Genomic DNA, 5,191 nt, shown 5'->3' with positions numbered 1-5,191 from the left:
CCATAGCAAAAAAGAGACTATGAACACAATCTTCATATACTTGTTTTTCTCGCATGTTCTTTTTTTGGTAAGTGTTCTCCCCTGCCTTCAGTTTACTGAAGTGAGGTTTCCCATTAATTCTCCTTTGGATCAATTCTTTCTCCATTCCCTTTAGTTTCAAGCATTTGTGTCTATTATATATAAATGTTGCTACACCACTGTGAGCAAGTGTTTGCAGTTTGCTTAACGTGAAGTTTTACAAAAAAAATAAATTAAAAAAAAAAGCACTTATTTTGCTGGAGGTAGAAGAGATGGAAGTATTGACACACCGTGGTAATTGGAGAGGCAACCCAAAGCAATAGCAAAGGAGAAGACAATTTTCTGTTACACTATGTACCTAATTGTCTTTTACCTTCCTTGTTTGTATTTTTAGGTTATTCCTTCATTCTAACCGGAAAACTTTATATTCAAAAGAGTGATTATTTTCCATGTTGAAACTTGTAACATGTAGATGTAGTTCTCATATGGAGATGTTAATTGGATATTTTGATGCAACACGTTGATATTTGTTCCTTGGTGCATTGAAGTACAATGTCTTGTGGGGATATAGTAATTTTGACTTTTTTGCATCTTAATTCCACCGATTGATATCCATTGCACAAAAGTATTGACAAATGAATGTGAATTATTTGTGCATAGAGCCTTATCACTAAAATTTTTTTTTATCACTTTGCATTTAAGGAAATGTGATTCAAGTGACTCAAAATATAATCTTGGGTGTGTTTTCCAAGGTTGAAGTGGGATCAAAGGTAGAGCTTCAACACCGACTCAACTGAGACAAGCTGTAAATGTCCCCACTTGTTTCAATCAAAAGTAATGGTCCTAACATATACGATTGACATTTCCCATTTGAAAATTCTAATTTGTGAGGATTATGAGGATTGAGTTATAGGTGACTTATTTTGCTGCTTGTATCTCAGCAAACTTGTAGAGGGAATGGAACCTTTGTTGCAAATGTCTATTTCGAAATTCAATCTGATATTATGCTCTGAATTTAACTAAAAATCAAGTCAATAATGAATTTGAAACGTGTACTTCGTACATTAATGGGAATTGGCCTGCATCAGATTACAAAGATTGGCATTTCAAGCAATAAGTCAATAACAACACAATGAAGAGATTCATTAGCAAGTTGTTGGGCATGTTGTATATGGATGAAATTTGGATCAAGAATTGACCTCCATTCCACAAAAAATATGCCCTCTCAATAAGTATTACATAAAATAAAAAAAAAAAATGTTGCATTCTCTTCTTCTAAATGCTTTAGGATTTGGCTTCTCTCTTCTTAATACTCCATATCTCTGCAAAATGTGTTGTCTTCTCTCTTCTAAGTACTTCTGTCAGTATCTCTGCAAACAAGTCAATGATAGTTACAAGATAAGATCAAAGACGCACTAGTATCAGTCAATGACTTGCCAAAACACACAGTAGTATCAGAAAATCATCCAGCCACACACGCAGTAGTACCAGAAAATCAAAACAGAAACCCAGGGAAAATAAAAACTTACCAAAACAAGAGTAAGCCAAAAACAGAGCAACCAACAAACATCTAGATCAAAACCAAGTTTTTAAACACTAAAGAGCAAACAAAAGGCTAGCTAAGCAAATGACTTTTGCTGGTACAACAACTCTTAAGACTCAAACAGAGCAATCAACAAAATCTATCACTTTTTTTTCTTCGTTGTTTTCAACTTTTCAAGGAACACCTGGACAGAAACTATAATTCTATTCTATCCAAACATAGTCATTTTGGTTAATTTATTTAGATCTAATATCATTTGGTTCATTTATTTAGATCTAAAACGAGTAAATAGGCATGCACAAAAGCTATGAAGATTGGGATCTCAATCTCCTACGTTGACAGCGATCTGATCATCACAACAACAAAAAAATAAAAAAATAAAAAAATAAAAACTCTTGAAAACGTTTGATGAGAAAACAAAAAATAATTGAGAAACTAGGAGATGTCAAATTGCAGCCACAGAAGATCTGCATATAATCAAACAACTTCTTTTACCAGACAATAGCAACTGGACTTCTCTGCCTCAAAAAATTTTAAAGGTTTAAAGCTGGTCCTGATATTCTCCGCCGTGAAGAATCCATTGAAGGCAAACCAGCTGCTCGCCCTTCATCCCCACCTGCAATAAAGTAGGAAGCCCTTCATCCCCACCTGCAATAAAGTAGGATAAGTAAGCAGCATAACCAAAGTTCACACTGGAGAAGTATACAGCCTCTATTTAAAGCTCAGAGGATAATAAACAGAAATCAGAAAACTAAAACCAAAAGGAAACGTGAATACATGGAAAAAGGAAAGTGACTGTCCGATATCCCCCAACGGACCCAAACCTCCAGATCTAATAGAGTGGTTTGAGAGAGAGCCGGAGCCAAATCGCCGGCGTCTTCTAGGCAAAACCCCCACCGGACCCAAACCATCGTCGTTACCGGAGCCAAACCACCGGCGTCTTCAGAGCAAAACCTCCATCGGATCCAAACCACCTTCGTTTCCGAACCCAGTCAAACGACGCCGGTGAGTTTCACTGTCACCGTCAGAGAGAGAGAGAGAGCTCAAAGAGGGAAAGAGAGGGAGAGAGAGAGAGAGAGCATCTGTGATAGAGAGAGAGAGAGAGAGAGCCAAAACTATCTGGATTTCCCCCGGATTTTTCTATTGCGCCAAGCATTACTCGGGGCAGCCACTAGCCAGTATCTTTCGTTGAAAACGACAAAACTATCTCCTCTGACAAAGACTTTAGATGAACCTTTTTGAACTCAAAACTTGATTGGATGGTATTGGTCTTGTCGTCACGACATCATGCAAATACAACCACAAATTTCTATATATAGTTTACTGTTATACTTCTCGTTAAATGCGTTTTTTTTTCTTCATTTATAATTTTATATGATCATTTCGAAAGTGGTAATTTAATATTTTCCCTCTCCCGCATTGATTAAAAAAAAAAAAAGTGATAATTTAATAAATATCTTGCCACATTATTTAATAATGTACTAATTTAATAGAAATACTTTCCATCCAAATTTAGAATAAAAATTTGTACTAGCCAATTTAGAAGTCATCAAGATAGAAGACGCGTCCTAATTAATAAATTATTAGGTAATTGAAAGACGTTAGACGCGTAGCTCCCCAGCCGCCAGGCATACCAGTAGTTGGAAGACCCCAAGTGACGGCGACTAGATTCTGTAACAGTGGGATATGTGATGATCATGACTCGTGGATTCGGCTGCATATGTAAAACTTGTTTATAAGATCTATGCTGTGCACAAGCACATATGATCTAGGAATGATGGAGTTGTGATTGTGGTATTGAACAGTGAACAAGCCCGATCATCGAACTCCGATGAACAGAGACGCGCTTATTTTGGCCGGGACAACATGTGGGTCACTTCATGGCATGAATTAATTGTCGTAAAAGCCAAAAACAGAATAATCAAAAAATTTATTATAAATAACTAAAAATCCCAGGTACTGAAACAGAGATTCGGAAATCATCAGCAACCGCGAAGAAGATAGATAACAGGGCCTAAAACTAAAAATTCCAGTTGACTGAAACAGAGACTCAGAAATCATCAGCAACAGCGAAGAAGATAGATAACAGGGCCTAAAACTAAAAATTCCAGTTAACTGAAACAGAGACTCAGAAATCATCAGCAACAGCGAAGAAGATAGATAACAGGGCCTAAAACTAAAAATCCCTGTTACCCGAAACAGAGACTCGGAAATCATCTGCAATTTTTACGTAGGCTTAAAACTAAAAATCCCAGGTAGAGAAACAGAGACAGGGAAATTATTTGCAACAGCCAACAGAGCAATAATGGCCATGCTATGGTGGGTTTGGGTATATGATCTTACTCTTCTTCTCATCTGATGATTTGGGCGGCGGAAACTTGTTGGAGCAGCCATTAGCGCTGTTGGATTGGGAGGCTCCAGAGATAGAGGGACGGCCAGAAATGGACTGGGCTAAGCAATCAAACATCATTCGCTTCACTGACCTCCTCTTCGCTGGAATTACGCTTCCTTGTTGCGGTTTGAACCACGGCTGTGTCTTGGATCCGGCCGGTTCTTCTTCTGGATTAAGCTTCGCCACCTTCTTTGGCCCTTGGGAGGCTCCAGAGACAGAGGGACGGCGAGAAATGGACTGGACTAAGCAATCAAACATCATTCGCTTCACTGACCTCCTCTTCGCTGGAATTACGCTTCCTTGTTTCGGTTTGAAGCACGGCTGTGTCTTGGATCCAGCCGGTTCTTCATCTGGGTTAAGCTTCACCACCTTCTTTGGCCCTTCCGCGTCGTCCCATAGCCCTTGCCCATCTGCGTTCAGCTTCATCGCTATCTCTCTTTCTCTCACTCTGTTTAGGAAACCCAGTATCGCTATCTCTCTTTCTCTCACTCTGTTTAGGAAACCCAGTATCGCTATCTCTGTTTCTCTGGCTCTGTTAAGGAAACCCAGTTCTGTTTCTCTCACCCGCGTCGTCCCATAGCCCTTCCGGGTCGTCCCAATGAACCAATAGGGGAAAACTTGTACGCGAAGCATATCCAAGCGCTTGGAGCCTGACACGTAGAAGATGTTTTGGGTGGCTGTTTTAATTTTTATCCGTTGGATTTTACGCATCTAATGAACAACATGGGTGTAGATGGCTGACGTATGTAGAGAAGTAATAATGTATGTAGCATAATTTTTTTAAAAAAAATATACATTTTACCCTCTTAAAGTTTCATCATTCTTTCACTTTTGCCTCCAATGCCTTAAAATTGGCAACGTACTCCTTTCAATTTTTAAAATTGTGAATGTTGCCCATTTGTTATTCAAATCCATCTTCGGACCCATATGCAACACACTTGGATTTTTAGGGACAAATATCCCCAAAATACCACTAAAAACCAGATAAAACAATTTTTTTTTTCTTTTTTTTTTTTAAAAAAAAAACAGTTTCAAAAAGGGAGAAAAGTAAAAAAAGAATTGGGAGTGGCAAAACTACCTCATGGCCCATTTGAAGGTGGTGGCTACCCTAATTTGGTTACAAGGGGATAGTTGAAACCATTCACATTTGGCCAATGGGGACCTAGCGATACAAATAGGGATAGTTCGGGCACCTACAATGTTTTCTTTTTTAATTTTAATTTTTTTTATTTTATACG

At 38.2% G+C, this 5,191-nt stretch overlaps 1 long non-coding RNA gene across 1 annotated transcript; it reads right to left on the bottom strand.

The window, feature by feature from the left end:
- Window positions 1-1,056: 1,056 nt before the first annotated feature.
- LOC132184850 (uncharacterized) lies at window positions 1,057-2,695 on the bottom strand. Its single transcript, XR_009440589.1, has 3 exons — window positions 2,339-2,695; window positions 2,057-2,209; window positions 1,057-1,388 (listed from the first exon to the last, which is right to left on the bottom strand). It is a non-coding gene; the product is annotated as an uncharacterized LOC132184850 (long non-coding RNA).
- Window positions 2,696-5,191: the final 2,496 nt, after the last annotated feature.

Source organism: Corylus avellana, chromosome ca6 (genome assembly GCF_901000735.1).
Source record: "Corylus avellana chromosome ca6, CavTom2PMs-1.0".
Taxonomy (NCBI): domain Eukaryota; kingdom Viridiplantae; phylum Streptophyta; class Magnoliopsida; order Fagales; family Betulaceae; genus Corylus; species Corylus avellana.
This window is presented reverse-complemented; position numbering and strand designations above follow the sequence as displayed.